The 19,776-nt window shown below is 41.0% G+C and overlaps 1 protein-coding gene and 1 non-coding gene across 2 annotated transcripts in view; one reads left to right on the top strand and one right to left on the bottom strand.

The window, feature by feature from the left end:
- ppp2r5b (protein phosphatase 2, regulatory subunit B', beta) overlaps positions 1–19,776 on the top strand; it is a 53,036-nt gene that overhangs the window by 7,203 nt on the left and 26,057 nt on the right. The window lies entirely within an intron of this gene.
- trnal-aag (transfer RNA leucine (anticodon AAG)) lies at positions 7,796–7,877 on the bottom strand. The gene has a single exon. It is a non-coding gene; the product is annotated as a tRNA-Leu (tRNA).

Here is a 19,776-nt window from a genome sequence, read left to right as displayed (position 1 = left end):
CTTATGATTTCTTCTTGGTTAACGTCTCTTGCCCTAAATCTGAATTATTTCCAAACAACAGATGACGATCTGCTTCAAGGGACAAGCTCTTCACCTTCTGCTGTGCCACAAATTTGAATTTTGTGTCAGTGCTGTGTTATCTGTTGCATATCACGGAGGTCAAGCGTGCTCAGGGAACTCCACACTGTGCGGTCCAGGGAACAGCTGTGATTGGCACATGCAGGCACAGTATCAGGCGCCGATTTAGGGAGCGCTTGATTTGCCTTTGCTTTGCGTTTTGTTGGCAGAGCATGCAGTTTTAGTATTGCTCAGTCATTTTTATTTATTTTAATGAACCAAAATTGTGATTGAGATTAAAGCTCAGCTGTCCAGCCCTACTTGGAGGTGGGTTGCAAAGCAGCTTGCAATTTTGAAGCAGTTCTAGACCTGCTAAAGCAGTTTATATAACATACAATTTATGAGTTACATTATTAGATGTGTAGACAGGTATCAGCTAATCTAAGGTTGCTGGATTTTAAAAAATGCTGGCAATGGACCATAATTAGCACCACATACTGATGCTGTAATCAGTCATATTAACTGTTACGGCGAATTTCACAGATATGACATAAATACATGTATAAAGCAGACTGGTTAAACTTTAGTGTAAGGGAGCAACTACCTTGCTAGTGTTTTGTTGAACAAGGTATTGACTTGTGATTGAGATTCAGGGCTGGTGATTTGACGTCGAAGTGTTTCTTGAATTACAAGATGAAGGAGTGTTATTAATATTATTCTTCAGATAGTTAGGGATAAATCAGACAAATTAAAGACTACTATGAAGGTTTTTTTGCATTAAAGATGAATAATGTGAGATAAACACATGAGACTTGTGTAAACAGGGAGCTGATCTGGAACACTGAACTGGCTAATAAAAGAGTAGCAGGCACAGCCAAGAAAGTCAATTAATCCACAGATGAAGGGTGAAGGATACTGGGTCCCTATAATCCTTTTTTACAGTGTATTCATAGTTGGCCTGCAGCATGCATGTGCGCACGTACACTCACACACAAACACAGGCATTTCACTGCTCTCTGGGCGCTGTGCTTTAGGACTGGTTCTTCAAAGCGGCTGCTTCGATGTGCAGAGGACATTTGGTCTAAATAGAAACGCCTTTTTAAAACGTGAAATTTATGATTTGTTAAATCCTTTACTAGCAAAAGACTCTTTTTAAAAAAAGATCCAGGAATACTTTTTTTAAGAACAGCTGACACAACCTCACATTTCTGTTCCACTTTCATGAAATCATGATATTAGACATCCCCTTTATTGCAATTAGCACGTGCTCTTGTTTTGAGTGGTTCTGCTTCATTAAAATCTAAATTCTCCTGTTAAAACTGAGCTTTAACAGCAAAGTTTTAAATAGATGTCAATAATTAGCGTTCACAAATGAGATCCGGTTCAATTTCAGCAAAAGCAGGTGATTATAAAGTCAGAGAACCAGCATATCAGCACATACAGAGCCAACAGACCGGCATCAGCGATGTTTTAGACACGGTGAAAGCACTGCCTTCCTTTCCGCTCTCTCCACACTTTCATCATTGCATTAAAAAATTATAAAACACTTGAGGATGGTGTCCAGTAAAGACGCTGGGAGTTAATGGTTTGGGAACGTAGCCAAGTGGATCTAACTGTCCGCGGTCCTCTCTTCCCTGTTTCCTTTTGTAAAATACCCGAATCAGTCTGAAAGTGAGCAGCACATGGTAGCTCTCTACCTACCTAACCACCCATCCATCCATTAGTCGATGAGCAATCCAAATCCTAAAGAAGTCATTTTGCAGGAAACCAAGTCACTAAAATGAGTGAAAAATATAGATTAATTGACTGGTAAGAAAGTAAGAACTGATCAAATTAATCACCATTAAAGGTTAAACATTGTCCATGTAGATATTTGAGCTCTTTGAAGCTCTTATATCAACCTCTTTAATAACTGAAGCTTTTTTAAATGCTGATAACATGTTTGTGACTTTCTGCTGTGCAGAGCACATAGACCAGGGGTGTCGAACTCCAGGCCTCGAAGGCCGGTGTCCTGCAGGTTTTAGATATCACCCTGTTTCAACACACCAATATCAAATGATTAGTTCATTATCAGGCTTCTGGAGAACTTCAAGACATGTTGAGGAGGTAATTTAGCCATTTAAATCAGCTGTGATGGATCAAGGACACATCTAAAACCTGCAGGACACCGGCCCTCGAGGCCTGGAGTTCGACACCTGTGACATAGACTATAACAATGGATAGTCACCGTAACGTCACCCTCTGGGTCAGTAAAATCCAATATAAGCTTTAAGAAAAAATTTTTCCGGTTCCATCTCAGTGTTTTGAAACTGGACATGATGAGCGAGGGTGGATCCGACTGAGGAACTGAGAGATACTGTGCACTCATTGGCTCCTTGACTTGTCAGTTGCTTGGTAGACATGCCATACTGTTTTTATTATCCTTTTTTACTCTAGCAGGGATCAAGAATTAAGAAAACAGACATCATGCAGTACTATAGGATAGGATTTGAAACTAAACTCATCAGGAGAGTGTTCACTAAGGTCAAAGAGCAAAGATGTTGAGGCTCGTTTTCCAACAGACTTCTTAACAGATCTGTCCGCCAGAGGGAGTTGGCCTTTGCTAGCCATTAGAAAGAATAGCGGTTTAAACCACTTAACTCAATGGCAGAACATTGCACACACATACAGTCAGGTTAGTGTTGCACGTAGGGGTGGGGGTGGGGTTGATATATAGCGTGGTATGGCAATATTTTGTGTGGCGATATTGTATTAATGCATAGACGCCGAATATCAATATTTTATTAGATACATTTGATTTTATGTGTCATGTGATTGCCACCTCTATTAGCAACACCACTGCTAGCACCATAGACTCCATGATTTATGGATTCAGGTTCATTTACAATGACTGTATGGTAGATGCCAGCTGTGTTTTGCCAGGCTTTTATTCGTCTCACTTTCCACCTTTCTTGTATACAACTTCCTGTCACATAGTGAGAGTGGTGCTGCTGTCTGATGGGACTATAGTGCTGGCTAAGGGCATCTAAGAACAACAGTTAATTGCTGTTGCACATAAATGAATATGGATAATTAGCTTAACCTATTAGTATTTCTGGTGCCAACAGAGGGCAAAAATATTTAATCGTCTAATTAATTGCACATATCCCTAAAGGGATTCACCAGTCAGATCCAGAGTTTTGGCATTTTTTTCTTTACATATTATAGAAGAATTTGATTGCAGAATTATTAGCATGGGGTGCCCATTGAGTTTGTCCCGGTTTTAGTCCTCCATTTGCTCAGGTGCACTGCAGTTGCCTGCCTAGATAGAGAACAGGCTGTTAGCTCAATGCTCCTTCATAGTTGCGATGCTCTCCCCTGGGGCCACAGACACCAGCACAGCTCCTCGGTCACGGGTCTTGTGTCGCTGCTGGCAGGCCAACGAGACTAAGGTCACATTCCTGTTCGACATCTAGTCAGCAGACATGCAAACTTGTGATTAAGATTTGTGGCCTTTTCCCACACCAAAGAGAATTTGCACGTATGTGATTCAGGATGATTTTTGAGATTACTGAGCCAGCTGTTGCCATAGATTAAAACAGGAACCTGCAACTGCTGTGAGCAGGCCTGACATCCACTGACCTTGACATCCACTCAGTCTCTGTTCCCTCTGCAGCTAAGTTTCGCACTTTTCTTCCTGTTGCACTTAATATAGTACAGTATACTAGAGGCCTGTGCTTCCACTGTGCTTACGTTCTTGTCTGATTTACAGTAATTCATGTAGGTCATGTACAATCCGCACAACCTCTTTCTCAAACAGACTGAATCGACATGAAGAACAAAACACACCATGAGCAATAACATCAAAGCAGAGGTGCCATTGCTGCTGGTAGAAATATCAACAGTGATTGGTTAAAATGAAATAATATGTGTGCTAATAGAAAAGCCCACATGGTGAATGAAAATAAAAGCACCTGCACTGCAGGACAAATGTTATTACTGTACAGAGAAGTGATGTCCAGATAGCAAATAAGCATGATAGGAGCTAGAGTTTAGGATTAGGTCTTTTTCAGGTTTTACCACCAATCAGAGGGTGCCCCTCCCTGACCCTGGTTCTGCTGGAGCTTTCTTCCTGCTAAAAGGGAGTTTTTCCTTCCCACTGTCACCAAAGTGCTTGCTTGATTATTAGGCTTTTCTCTCTATTATTGTAGGGTCTTTATCTTACAGTAAGGCGACTGTTGTTGTCATTTGATGCCATATAAATAAGTTAAAGTCGAAATTGTGGTTTTACTATGCAGCAGATCAACAATCATGTTCTGAGCTGCCCGAAAAATGTTCCCAAGGTCTGAGTGTGCGTGACTGTGTGTGCATCTGCGGGGAGATCATGGGGCTCAAAGAGAAAACACACAAAGCAGACTTTCTGCTCAGCCCGGCCCAGCAGCTCATTCTCCCCCACTTTTACAGCTTACATTGCATATTTGACTGTGGTGAATGATGTAATCCAAACATGGATCAACAGGAGAGCCAAAGTAAAGGGAAGGTCGAAGCTCTTCTTCAAGCCCTGCCCTATGTCTCATTTTCTACTTTTAAAATTAGGGCATAAGCAAACATGTATCTGTATTTGGAAATCACAAGATGATCATACTCGAACTATTCCTGTAAAACGAATGCCACCAGAGGCTCTAGTTTTGCCGTCCCAGTTAGAGGACAATTTGGTCAGGCTCACCATCCTATTGGTAAAACAGCAGCAAATGAAGGGCAAAATAATAATAATAATAATGAAGCATTTGTTTCACCACAGCTGTTTCTTGCAGTCATCCATGGTGTTGGATTTCTGCTCATCAAAAATTGATATCTAGTTGTTTATTATTACCTCCCACACTTATGTGAAAGCAGCAAAACTGCAGCATGCACATATTTCCATGCAAACAGCCGCCCGTGTGCAAACTAGCGTTGGCATTTCTCACTGATATTTGAACCATGCCAAAGAAATATTCTCATAAGCAAATAGCCATGCATGATGTTCTCCGTCCTTGACATTTTCATCACTGGCTGCCAGAAGCAGTGGCTTTTCAAAGGGCTGCTGAGTGTCTTCAAATAACTGAAGACCCTAAAGGATGCTGTGTGAGCTTAGGGAGCGTTAAATCTCCCGTACCTGAACAAAACCCATTCTGCCAGTCGATGTAGCATTTAAGCAGCTCTAAAAGCTACGAAACACCCTGCAGACATGAGACAAGCGCTACAAACAATCGGACTCTGTTTCACAGAGTAACAGATGGTGAGTTGATGCATTGTGGGATAATAGGAAGACCTGAATGTCATTTCATGTTTTGAATAAGTGGTTATGTGAAGTAATAGTTTAGAAGCTCGTGTTCCCCTTTAAGATAAGAAATACTCATCCGCACAGTAGGTAGTCAGTCTTTTTGCAAGTGTGCTTCTTAGCAGCGTTTCATTTGCCTGATTATGTTATCAGCCCACTGAATGCTCTTTACCAGGTCGAAGTATGCTTTTTTAGTACCTCTGCTTCTGATAGGAAATGCATTTCAAACGCTCCCACTGCTGATTTGGAAAGTACAAAAATACACTGCTGCTTGTGTTTCGTAATGTTCTCGAAAATGGGCCATTTTCACGGCTAACAATGAAGGGATTAGAAGGAAAAAACACGCCGTCAGACATTCATATTGAAATCTTAGAGAAGATGCTAAAATCTAACAGAATAAGAAAATGGTATCTTATGTAGATAGAAAAAGACTGCAGTTTTGTTCAGTATGAGACTTACTGTGTTTGAAGTTAAAAAATAAATAAAGGTTAATATCTGGCAGCGTCACACTCTGCTAATGGGATAAGGACATTTCTTTGAGTTAGAAGATGAATTCTAATAAAAGTCTTACTCTTTCCACTGGTTCAGTGCAAACTGGGCTGGTGATGTACGCTCACCGGCCACTTTGGCTGTTGTATTTAATGTGTGGTCAAGACGACATAATGTACTAGGGCTGGGCCATATCATACCGCTCACGGTAATACCGGTATAATGTCGGGCAACGATAGGAAAATTAAATATCGGGATAGAATATGGGTAAAGCGTGCATGTGCAGTGCCTTTGTTTTCATACGCACATGGCGGAAAAAGCGTGCCGGCGACAGAGAACAAGAAAGGCGAAAGCGGATCGTTGAATGAAACGGATGAACCAGAATTGCTGCAACTTCAGTGGTGTGGAACTGGTTTAGCTTTCGTCCGTCAGATACACAGCAAAGCACTATTTTTGGTAGAGCGTGCTAGCGGGCCGTCGTTATTAAAGTGTTTTTTGGAAAATATGGCACACTTAAAATCAATCCTTTGATTTTTCTGAAAATCGACAGTGCCCCTTATAATCCCGTGTGCCTTATGTATGAATTCTGGTTGTGTTTACTGACCTCGAAACAATTTTATGTCGTACACGGCGCTCGAAGATCTGTCAAATGTTTTAGTACGACTTTGCTAAGCTACGAACCCGCACCACTTGATGGATTGTCGGAGCGTTGCGGCTACCGTAGGCAGGAGCCTCGCGGAGTGATACATACTGTGCTTCAACATAATATTACCGTATTATGTGTGTATAACCTCTTTTTAAGTTTTGTGGATATTATACATGGTTATGCTGAGGATATGTCGGTCAATTTCCACTGGAAATGCCTTTTGGTTAAACTGTCAGCAAGGAATTTGCATTTGCACTGTTAACTTTTTATATAACTTTAATGCACATAAAAAACAGCTGCTTGTTTAAGTGAAAATACGTTGATTTATTTATTTTTTTTGCACTAATAAAGTTGTGGAGTTGTAAAGTATTTTGTTTAGTGTCAATTATATCGTCAGTTATATCGTTATCGCAAATTTTCCAATGTATATCGTGATAAATATCTTTGGTCATATCGCCCTGCTCTATAATGTACTTTATTAGGTACTAATAGTGGTACTGGGTTGAACCCTACTTTTAATTCTTCGTGTCATAGATTCAACAAGGTGCAGGAAACATTCTTCACAGACTTTGGTCCATGTTGACATGATAGCATCACACAGTAGCTGCAGGTCTGTGACGTGAATCTGTGGATTGAGATCTGGTGACTGTGGAGGGCGTCTGAGTACAAAGTGAGCTCCTTGTCACGTTCAAGAAACCAGTTTGAAATTATTTTTGGTTTGGTGTTATCCTGCTGGAAGCAGCCATCAGAAGATGGGTACACTGTGGCCATGTAAGGATGGAAATGGTCAATAACAGTACCAACCGGAACCCTCGGTTGTACCATTAAACCACCAGCCCGAACCAGCGATAGGAGGCAGGATGGATACACGCTTTCATGTTGTTTGTTGTGCATTCACAGATGCTCTTCTGCATCTCTTGTTTGTAATGACCTCTGCCATCTAGCCACAGATGGTTGTGTGGGAAAATATAGTAGATCAGCACTTAACTTGAACTTCAGCAGCTCATTTTGATGATATGTACAGAGTTTCTGCCATTTGATTGGCCGATGAGATATTAATGAGCAGTTGAACAAGGGTACCTAATGCGGTGACCGGTAGGTGTAGATAAAAAGCAGCTGTGTAAACCTTTGCGTTAATACGTAGCAGAAAATGGGTAAACTTATAGCAACATAGTGGCTACACTGCGTTGTTTTTCTGTCTCTCTGTTTTAAGAGAGCTGTGGATTGAGAACACAACAATGCATTTCTACCTTGAATCAGAATATTTTATTGATCCTTAAGGAAGTTATGTAAAAGAAAAAGTCTGGCAGCGGTGGGATTCGAACCCACGCCCCCGAAGAGACTGGAGCCTTAATCCAGCGCCTTAGACCGCTCGGCCACGCTACCATGTTGCCTAAGGCGTGCTCTGCAAATGCTGCAACTATGACAGAAGAATTGTAGTTAAATAAAAATGCAGTTTTTTATTTTTTTATACGTATTCTATCATAATTCTCTAATATAAATCACAGTTGCAGCTGCTACTCCCGTAAAGAGTAACTGTATCATGTAAAAACTGACTGGATTACTGACGTCATATAAACCAGTATCCAGTGTGGTTGAAGTCTTCTGTAATACGAGGTGCAGATGACTCGGAGTATTTCCCCTTCAGTATGGCTGTCTGCTAGATGATTTAAAATCACTTAACATAATAACACATGCAGCTTAGTCAAAGGACAATTTCACTGTCAGCATATTGTTGAAATCGTTTATCTCTTTTTGTCTGCTTTATCTGACGTAAGGTAGTTTAATTCAGTGTCAGACACTCACTTCATTTAGGTAGCTTAAAAAGGATTTATTGTTTTGATATAGCTGATTACCATCAAATGTCATAATAATATTGGCACCTGTGAAGTAGCACTCACTGGTCTGCTGGCTGCTTTTCATTTTTCTTACTGTAACGTCACAAAGCATCACAAAGTATTTTTTTTAATAGAAAGAGGTCGTACCTTCTGCATCTCACAAGCCTGAAGGCAGCATCTGCAGTTGTGGTCACAAGTTAACATACACTCATCAGGGGCGTGATCGTCGTAGCAGTTTTGGGTTTTTAATATTTTCATGATGAACTTTTCTTTTTCCAGGGTGCAACGTACAGCGTCCATCTTTAGTGAATTGGAAAAAAAAATAGAATCGGCACACAAATTTGAATTTTCTCTAATCCATACAGGATTAAATGTATACATGCACCCCCACTGATATATGGTTAAAATGTTGCAGCTGGACCAACTCGATGCTTTGTGGCACTCTGGCTGGATATGTGATCATTGTTGTTGGTAGAACTGGTGGAGATCATTTAAATCTTCTGGTTTCCTGGCACAGAACTGGCTTTAAATCAAATTTTGAATAGATTTGAGTTGAATTTAGGACGTCCATTCCAGAAGCTTAATGTTAGCTTGATTTATCTGTTTCAAAACCAGCATTAATGTGTGTTTGTGATCATTGTTCTGTTGGAACACCCGATTGTATCCTAGTTTGAGCCAACAATCCTCCTTCACTATTCTATCCACTTTGTGCGATGTACAAATACCACTGGTAACCAACAGCCCCAGAGCATGCTACCACCATCATGCTTGGTTAGTACTTAAGTCTTAAAGTTTAAAAGCTTCAGCTTCACCCCTTCAAAATTTTTTGTCTCATCTTACCATCAAACTTTCTCCAGAATGCATTTGGCATTGGATTTTGGAGCACTGGCTTCATTCTTGGTCAGGTGATATAAAGTGTGCTTCACCATGGACAGTGAAGCTGGTGTGTTCTAGCAGTTTCCAGTTCATGGCATGAACTGGAAACTTGATGGTTCCTGAGTTGCTCCCGAGGAACCAACTCCTTCACATTTTAAGTGACATTTTGGGTCTTCTTCCAGATCTTGGTACAGAGGTAGACAATTGTTTAGACTAATGACTCTTGAATCTTCACTTTGCCCATCAGGCATCTGGAATGGCCGACCAAAATTCTGATCTCAGCAATCTTGAAAATTTGTTTAAAAGCTTGGTCCGTGACAGGGAACCAACAAAATAAATGAACTCCACCAATCCACAAGAAGATCAGATGGCTACCAAAGTCATCTAATTAAAGTTATCTATTTGATTCTGTATTCAAACTTTAAACTTTTGATTAAACTCCTGTAGATTAGAGAACATTTAATTTAAAATTCAGACTTCTGCACTCACTTCTTGTTTTTTAGTCATCAAAGGTGTCTGCTGTATAATCAGTTAAAAAAAATCCTTAAAAGCCCCAAATTACCGTGACGTTCATGGTCATGATGAGTGTTTATATACATCAGTGGTGCTCTGCTAGTCCATTGATGGCTAATGCTAACAAGGCAAAATGTACTAACCTGTGGAATAAAACTATGGCAGAGGAGTCATAGAGTAGAGACACTTAACCAAACATGTCCATAATTCAATAATATTTACAGTATCTATAAGGTTTACAAATATTAGCTAATATTAGCCACAACAGTGAATGCTGTGCTAGCTCAAAGAGCTAAGCCGAGGTGCACTTTATCCAGCTGTACCTCTGAATCTCCACATTTTTCATTTCCCCTAAAAAAAGCACATGTTTAAGTATTTAAAGTTATCCTTGTGTATTTCATTTTCCTCACTACTCTCATTTTTTTAGGGTTACATACTGTATCTGTCAACGAGGGAAATATTGTCTGTGCAGCGTATCATAACCCCACATGAGCAGCCCCCGTGTTCACATGTTTGTGTTTTATCTTGTCTGGGCTGTGTGTTTGTCCACATTAAAATAATGAATGTACAGAAGGCTCTGTTTTAAATGTGCTGTTTACTGTAAATCATTCACCTTCTCACACAGATTGCATGTGGGCGATTGAATGACTCTCTCTTTCTGTGTGTGTGTGTGTTAGGGCCAGCTGGATGGGCCTTGGTATTGGGTTACAGCAGGCATGGAGTAGTTTTTGCTCTCTCTGACTGTCTAAGATCAATTAAGAGGGAGCGGGGGGGGGGGGGAGAAAGTGAGGGGGATGATGAAAGAAATGGAGTGGATGAGGAGAGAGGAAATGACTGAGCATTAAGCTGGCAGGTGGAGGAGGAGAGACGGTAGAGATAAAAAATAAAATAAAATAAAAAAAGGATATTGCAGGGGAGAGGATGTAATGAAACGGCCAGCAATGCAATAAGCACTCGCGCTGCAGTGTCACTGAAAAAACAGTGGATCCTTAAAGGAATACAGCGATGCTCGGGTAAATAAGCTCTCTGATTGAATCACTGCAAGTTTCAACCTTTGTGGGTGCTTCGCTATTAAATATGCACACGTGCAAAGCAAGGCCAATAAAGAGTCATCAAATCCTGGCCGAGCCGTGAACGGTCGTTTTGAGGAAAATGCTCTTAGAAGGGTGAGATATTAAAAGCAGGAAAATAAATACGCTGCAAGGAGCTTGCTCCCAGTTTGCAATGAATCACAAGCAGCTTTAAAAAAAAATCATGCTCGGCCTAAATCAAGGACAAGAAATGTGAGATTTTTTTCATTTATCACATTTCCTTGTTTGTGAAAAGCAGCAGCAACAGCAGCGCAGAAAGCTGCTAATCAAATGTTGAGGATGTCTCCAGCTGGGATAACCTTCTCTCATATTTGTTTACTAACCGTCTCCAATTTGTGTTTACATCTCTCACAGCAAATATTCTGTTTCGGAAGGAGAATTTCAACATCTTTGAAAGTCGCTCTGCTGTCAACGCCAGTGTGGACTTTAAGAAAGGAGACGAGTGGCGATGCTTGGCAGCTCAAATAGCTTGTTTCTTATTGATCCTTATGAGAAATCCATTTCCTGATGGCGACTAATCTGATCGTAGGTAATGACCAAAGCAACAAAAAATAAATAAATCACAGACAACAGATGTGAACGCGCGGCCTGAACGCCCAGTCGGTCTCTGTTCATTATGCTTTGTGGTGGAAAAGTGTATTATTAGTAACATTGGATTATTTAAAGATGGGCTTAGCGCGCTACTTAATCTTTTGCCATGACAGAGGTTTCTTTCACAGCCTTTGTCACACAGAGAATGGCTGAGTACGGCATAAAGACTCGCTGCGTGTTTTGATATCCGCCGCTATTAAAATATAATGCCGATTTGGAGCGCAGGTCTTCAGATGTGGCTGTCAGCGTCATTGTTATTCAGTAACAAGCTTCACTTCAACCTCGTTTTTTTGTTTTACTTTAGCATGCACGATGAGAAATTACTGATACATAAGTATGATTTTGTCTTGTTTTTTGGCACTCAGAAGGTCCTAGCGATGATTTGACCTAAAAAATAGGAAAAAAAGAGATAATAGTCACTTTCTTAAAAGCCACAAGACCAATCCTTTCTAAAGTTTATAGTAAATTTTATTTTGACCTTTCAAACATCCTGCACAACTTTTAAAAATTCAGACCACGATGATGACAAAATCAGCTTGCCTAAAGATCATGTCAGTCTTTGTAGGGTACAATCATGTTTGATTGTACCCTACAAAGTCCGTTTGGTTTCCTGGATACAAAACATCTCACTTTATCTTAAATTAGACCTTTAATATTCATGTCAAGCTCACTATTTTTGTTCTCAGACTCAACTAGAGTAGCTTTGCATGATTCACAGTTCAGAATAATCCACTTTTACCTGACCAAATGACCATATTAGGAATATCCTCTCTCAGTGATGTCATGTGGACCCAGGACTAGTAAAAAATGTCTAAAACTGAGAGTTTAGAGCACCTTGGAGCCTGAGCTTTTGCCTCAAGAAGATAGCTTGAATTCATTACAATACAGAACAATAACAATATAGAATACATATGACAGAAAATAAGCACAATTAAACTGCCCCCCCAAAATTACTCTTACCACTTACACTTGTGACAGTCTTGATTAGCTCAAGTGCAGTCTGGAAGTTTGAATAGCGATTTCATATATTAATTTATTTAATGCCATGATTTGTACAATTTCCCTGAAAAGCAGATCATAAACTAAATAAGATCATTTGCACAAATCTGATTAACTTTTTAAAGCTTTCATATCATTCTGATAATTACAAAAATTAAGAAACCCAATGGTACCCCAAACTTAATGTGGCCTTCAGGTTAGCTCAAGAACAGTGAATAGGGAGCTTGGTGGAATGGGTTTCCATGGACAAGCAAATGCAATCCAAAATGTCGGATGCAGTGGTGTAAAGCACGTCACCACTGGACTCAGCAGAGAAGTGTTCCCTGAAGTGGTGAATCACGCTTCTCCGTGTGACAATCGAGTCTGGGTTTGGCGGTTGCCAGGAGAAACAGTACTTCTCTAACTGCTTTGCACCAAGTTTGGAGGAGGAGGGATTATGGTGTTGGGTTCGACCCCTTTGTTCCAGTGAAAGGAACTGTTAATGCTTCAGCATACCAAGACATTTTGGACAGTTTCCTGCTCCCAACTTTGTGACTGCGCACCAGTACACAGTCCTGACCTCGGCCTGATAGAAAAACCTTTGGGATGAATTAGAGCGGAGACTGTAAGAAGCTGAGGTAGTTCGGACACCTGATGGAGAAACTGGAGAACAGACGTCTGGAATACCACATTTATGCCACCAAATTTCATGAAAAGCGGTTCTGATATCTGAGCTGACTTGGAGGAATATAATAAGAGCAAAAACCCCCCAAAACACCACATTTTTTAACCATTTCTGTTTGCCAGTATAGGCTCGATTGCCTCTAACAGTCTGTACATACAACACTATTTACATCTTATATGCTAATACCCAGCTGGTCTCATTACCAATTCTCAGTACCGTCACCAAATGACAACTTCCAAGTATTTCCTGCTCTAATTTAAAGCACCAGGATCACTGGTCCTGAGCTTCCCTGGGAGGTAAATTGTTGTTTACACTTCAGTCTTATTGAAAACGCATAAAACGGGGGACGTCTAATCGCACATCGCAACCCTCGCTTCTCATTAATCTTCCTAATCATGTTGTTTATATGAGCAAGATACATGTTGCACATGTTTCCCTGACAGTTTGCCACGATGTGCACAGATCGTGTGTTTCAGGAGGATTAGATTATTTAGAGATGGACTTAAAGCACGTCACCTAAACCCCTTAAGGTGATATTTATACCGCCCGGACTTTTACACACTGCATGGTGTCTCAGCTCTGATAGCTGCTGTAGCTTCCTTCTACTATTTATAACTGTGCCATTCTCTGCTTTATCTCCCTCTACCTCTTTCTGCCCCCCCCCCCCCCCCCCCCCTCTTCCCTTCCCTCCCCATCCTATCTTCCTCTCTGCGTCACTTTATCTGTGCATTGAGCATGTGCGCTTAATGACAGGGCTGCAGAGGCGGCTTGCATGGTAGCTAAAACAGAAGCTGTCCTCCTCTCTTGCCGTCTCTCTGTGTCACACACTCAGCCCCAAACAGAATGACTCTTATTTAAAGAGCTGAGCTGTACTTGCTTATTTAAAAAAAAAAACATCAGAGAGATGGGGAGGGAAGGGAAGTGAATGAGTGAAGAGAGGGACCAGAGGAGAAAAATGAAGGGAGGAACCTATCGATGGATAGATGAGCGAGACAGAAGCAGAAGGATGAGGAGGAAGGGGATGATGTCATCTTTTAACCCTGTACCGCTCCCCTCTCCTCTCTCCTGTTTCCTCCCCAGATTCTTCTTCCTTCTTTTCCGTGTCGCTCTCCAGCAGGACTATATTTAGTCGCATGCAGCTGGGGGTATGTGAGTGTTTGTGTTTTGATGGTGTTGCGGCGCTACTCAGTCTTACATTTTAATGCTCCCGTTACCAAATCAGCCCTACCCTCCTCTCACATTTTTACTCTACGTCACATTCTGTCTGTTCCTTCTCCGTGGTCCATCGTCTTTTCTTAATCGGCCACCGAGCGTTTCTCCTCTCCTGGAAAGCAGATGCTGGAGATTTCTCTTATGGTCAACAAACCCTTTTTAAAAGAAAATGGCTCAGCTTCGCTAAAACATCATCCGTGCCTGTGGGCTTCATGACCAGATCTGTTCAGGTCATGCGTTCGTTCATGGTAAACATCTGATACACAATCACCATCCTGCTGCTGATGCACAACACATATTTACAACTGTTAACATGTGATTCCACAATGATGATAAAATTAGAGCCCAACAAATGCAGTGTTGACTCCGGATCGAGCACCTTTGAGGAGATTCCTTTTTTTTTCTGTTTAATTAAACTTCAATTCCAAATCACAACAAGAGTTGCCTTTATATATATATAAAGAAGCCAAAGGGGATAGACAATCCCCTTTGAGCACGAGCTTGGTGGCAGTGGGAAGGATAAACTCCCTTTTAACAGGAAGAAACCTCCGGCAGCACCGGGCTCAGGGTGGGGCAGCCATCTGCCACATCCAGTTGGGGGTGTGAGGGGAGAAAGGCAAAAACAAACTGTGAAAGCCTAAGATTAATAATAACTAATGAAACTATATTTTTATGACACGTTGCCTTCCCACATCGCACAGTGAGAGCTTTGTAATGATGCTGAATTGTATCAGGAATTTAGCTTTTAACTCTACATGACAAGATGCATGACAACAGCACTTGACACAAGCCTATTTAGGTGGTTTTTTAGCAACAAGAAAAAATCATAACATCAGCTCCACTGTGTGAACCTGAATGTTTTAGACATGAAATGAAACTGTATCATATGAATTTATAAATAATTATAAATATAAAAACCGTATTTTGACCTGCAGAAAGAACAGTTTAGTTACTCGAACCCTTTAGGCTTTAATAAATAACACACACAGGTTTGAGTGGACGACAGTAACTTTTCTTTGATTTCCCAATGGAAAAACCTCACAAAGATGCTGCTCTGATTTGGATAAAAATGCATTTGAGGAGAAAAAGCGATCCGCTCGGCACATAAAGATCTCTGTATTTTGTAATTGTGTCTTTCTTTTGTATAAATGGTTGTATTTTGGTATAGTGGCCCAGATGTTTGAGGCAGCTATTTAAGACTTTCAGTTTATGTGCAAATGAACTTCTGTGTATCAGTAAAATGTAAAAGGATCCTAATTTTCATTCTCACATTATATGTGAGCTTTTATCCCATAAACTGCGCACTGCTTCTTTATTAATTTAATTTTCTTCCCTAAACCGAACATAAACTCTTGATCACTGTAGTTCAGCTATTGTTAAAACTTTCTAACTTAATTGCTTTTTCCATACCTTCAACTCCTTTTGCACCTTCAGAATTTTTAAAAATTCATATGAAAGTATTTTTATCGTGCATCAATAGTAGTGAAGATAAGGGGGACGCATTAAAGGGAAAACCTTGACCCTCTGAAAGTGATCGCAATTGGCTGGTGTGTTTTGGTCCCAGTTTTCTCCTTAAGAGGAATGATTACTGCAAATGAATACACAGTTATTCTTTTCAACTTTGTTAAAAAACATGTTGACACAGAAAGAAAGACAGCAGAGACACTTAGGACAGGATTGAACCCGAGCTGCTGTTTTTGGCTATGTGCGTCTAGCCTCCGAGCGAAACAACCACCCGTACACAGCTACACAGAGTGAACATCTTCGTCCTATGATGTAACATTTCTATCTTAGTGGAAATGGTTTTTTTTCAGGGTGACAGTCCCTGTCTTTAGGGTAGATGTTAACAATATACATGCTCGGCATCAACATCTTCAACACACTTTTAATCTTTTTAAAATTACCATGCTACGGTGCGTCGAATCTGTCCTGACAGCATATTGCGGCCTGAACTCTAAAACTTTAATTCATGGATTAAATAATAAAAATCAATAAGATGTTATACAGTATTATATTAAGTTGTCATTTGGAAGCAGCTTACTTTCTAAAGTTAATGTGGGTTTGCTTGCAGTGGCCTGATTACATTAGCGTTTACATTTGCATTTATGACCCTGGGGACATGTTTTTGTGCACCTGACAAATGCAACACAAATATTCACTCTCCTTTTGCCTCTGTTTTGGCCTCCAACTTTTCCCGAGACAAACGTTTGGGTCTTTATTTGCAAAGTGGCCTACTTTGTTCACTCTTTGGTCATGGGCAGGCAGTGTTCAGCAGGATTTAGATCCGTTTCCCCTCAAAATACCAGCCTATCGCTGGAAATGAGGTTAAACCAAAGCAAAAAGCTTAAAGCTGAGAATGTTACATATAAAGGAAAACTAAAGAAGTTCAAAAGACCAAACTGATCAATTATTCTTCTCATGTCTGAAAAAAATTGTTCTCTTTGCAGCCGTACGAAGACCAGCAGCAAAAAAAAGTATTAGAAAAGCAGTTTTTGAGTACTGATAGCTTACCGGCTCTAATACATGAGTGTAGCTGGGAATATTTTTAAGGGAAAGGGTGTTTGTATTTTACGTGCTTTTATATTCGTGTGCTGCTGATGTAACGCTGGTGTGTGTGTCTGTGTGTGCCACGTCGATGATGGATGTCCTGAGCTAATACAGACGCACTAAATCGAAAAATAAAATGTAACCGCTTGCTTTTAATGGCAGCGGTGTTACAGTCAGAGCACGGCCAATTTGGATTGTCAGAAAACATGAAAATAGCTCAGTCACAAGTGACTCAGTGTGATTAAGATCCTTAGTTGATATTCTAATGGCTTCACTGACATGATATTAAAGCTGCTTTGAATAAGCGAGTCTGCAGTGACCTGCAAAAAACTGAAACGCGCTCATTATCGCCTCAGTTTGATCCGTCTGCCGTCTCATTGTGTATTCAATTTGTATCCTTGTAAATTCTTTTTCTAAATCTAACCACTGTCAACCTGTAAGCGGCATGTCGGGGTGACATCAGCCGCTCCGTCTGGGCCTGTCATCTCCCTACACTTCCCCTCTCTTCTCGGCTCTTTGGTTTGCTCTCTCCCACACTTGCTCTCACACGACCCACCGAGTCCCTTTATTCCCTTCATCCTTCCTCTCTTTTTCTCACCTCCCGTCCTCGTTGCCTGTCTGCACGAGCGCACAAACGCAGTTTTTCATTTCCTTTTCTTTTCACCTTGCCATGTTCGTTTTTTTCCCTTCCTCCTCTCAGTCCCGCACGGTACATCTTCATACAATTACTCTCCATTAAAAATGGATTAGATTTCACCTTCACAGTCGGCCTACAGAGGAAGAGCAGAAAGGGAGGAGAGGTTGAGAGAGGACGGAGAAAAAACAGGGGTGTGGACCTTTGAGGAGTCAGAAGAGAAGATTGGAAAGATGGGAAGGACAGGGGGTGGTAGATTAGGAAGGAGCGAGGAAAAGTGGAGCGGTGGGACACGTCTTCACGTCAACGACATGAAAATGTTTGTACTTTTAGACTCGCATTTGTTCTCCGAGTTGTCAGAAGAAGTAGTTCATCCATGGACTTTTCACACTCGCTTTTTCCCCGTCGCAAATAGTCAGAAGATTGTGCGAACTTGGCTTTCACACGTTTGTCCAGTCACAGAGAAATGGCTCCAATTCAAGAACAAATTGACCACTCAGTGCAGCTCAATGGATGCCAGCCCCAACCGCAACCATTAGTGTTTATGGAAGGCAAGAAGGTTGTAGAAACATCAGAATGAAGAGCTTGATGGAATGATTACTCATGGAGCAGAAACAAGACGTGACCTTGATCCTAACCCCAAAGTGCTAATTCGGATAACCTGGGTCACTGATCTCGTGACTGAGATATTACCGTATGGAAAACACAGAAGGGCACAAACGATGAAATAAAACGGACTCGACAGAGCATGTTCTCACACCTCAAGCGAAGGGTAGTCCTCGTCTATCCTTGTGAAGCTCTGTGCCAAAGGCAGCAGATGGCTGTGGTGTGCCCACAATAGGTGAGGGGTCTGGGGCTTGGAAGAGCTCTAGTCAGCACTCCCATATTCCTCCTGTGCTTCCCACCTGGGGGTTAAGAAGGGTTAAAATTAATCCACTCCCGCTGTGTGTGTGAGTGTGCGAACCTTCGAACACAGTTAGTCTAGACTGTTTCCCAGCCACTGGTAAGCTGTATTTTTTCCTCTGACAGAGGGAGATTAATGGGACATAGCAGACTGAAAGGATATGGAGTAACCAGTATACACCAGTTCAGTTAAATGCAATTAAATGCCATATGTTTTTAAGTATGGTATTTTACACCAGTTTACAGATGCATTAATTACTTTTCTCTTAGCATGCCGAAAATCATCCGATTCTGGTCTCTGGTTAGCTGACCAGTGTATCTGTACTTAGTTATTTTTAAAGTTTTAGGTCTGTGAAGGTTCTGTCATCCAGGTCATCGTAGTCTGAGGAGCTCTGGACTTCTTTAAGTTGCTTGAAGACGTTTCACCTCTCATCCGAGAAGCTTCTTCAGTTCTAAGGTCAAATGGCGGAGAGTCCCAGATTTAAGCCCTATGAGAGTGTCCCCCCCCCAAAAGAACCAAGGTGTGAGAACGGGGGTGGGTCACAATCAGCCAAGGTTTTGGGTGAACTCATTGTGAAACCTAGCCCCACCCTATCATGTGATTTCCTGCGGCCAGAAGGGCCGGGATGATCTGGGACTCTCCACCATTTGACCTTTGAGCTGAAGAAGCTTCTCAGATGAGAGGTGAACTTAAAGAAGTCCAGATGCTTTTTCTTCCAAGCTCCTTAGACTTTAAAATTTTAGCTGCTGGTTTAGTTAGATTTTTTAAAAATGTTGCTGCCCCTCCCTGGTGGAGGTTCTTCCTGTTGAATGGGAGTTTTTCCTTCCCACTGTTGCCAAATGCTTGCTCACAGACAGTCATCTGATTGTTGGGCTTTTCTCAGTTTCACTGTAAGGCTTCTACCTTACAATATAAATTGCTTTGAAAGAAATATTGTTGTGACAAAACTAAATTGACTGTAATCAAATGTAGTCAAAAAAGTGGATGCAAACTCTGGAGTAAAAAGTTTTCATATCTACGTCTTTAATTGAGGATGAAGTCATACATGTGCAGGAGGTCAGCACATTCAACAAAGAACACGGAGAAAAAACTACAAATATTGCAGTCGGGGGTTACATCACGAAACAAGAAATGACAGGAACTGAATACACCCAAAGTCCAAAACCATTACATGAACATCCTATGACACCTTCGCATTTTTACATTGTTGCTGTTAGCATGTTAGCACAGAGGAGTTGTTTTAGTATTTTGCACTAGTTTTTTTAACATAATTTTTCTCCGTATGGATTTGTTTATTATCTTTCAGTGCAAGCCTCTCGTACATCTCACTCAGATGTGGATTTTTTGCTGCTATTTTTAGCTATTGAGTCATCAATCATCTGGTTACTCATAAAAAGAAACCAAGCATTCCCATTG

Source organism: Aulonocara sp. 'chitande type north' Nkhata Bay, linkage group LG3, assembly GCF_057382095.1.
Source record: "Aulonocara sp. 'chitande type north' Nkhata Bay isolate Kocher_YH1m ecotype deep benthic linkage group LG3, A_spYH_male_GT1.1, whole genome shotgun sequence".
NCBI classification, from domain to species: Eukaryota; Metazoa; Chordata; class Actinopteri; order Cichliformes; family Cichlidae; genus Aulonocara; species Aulonocara sp. 'chitande type north' Nkhata Bay.
Note: the sequence above shows the minus strand (reverse complement) of the source record. Positions and strands in the feature narration are given on the sequence as shown.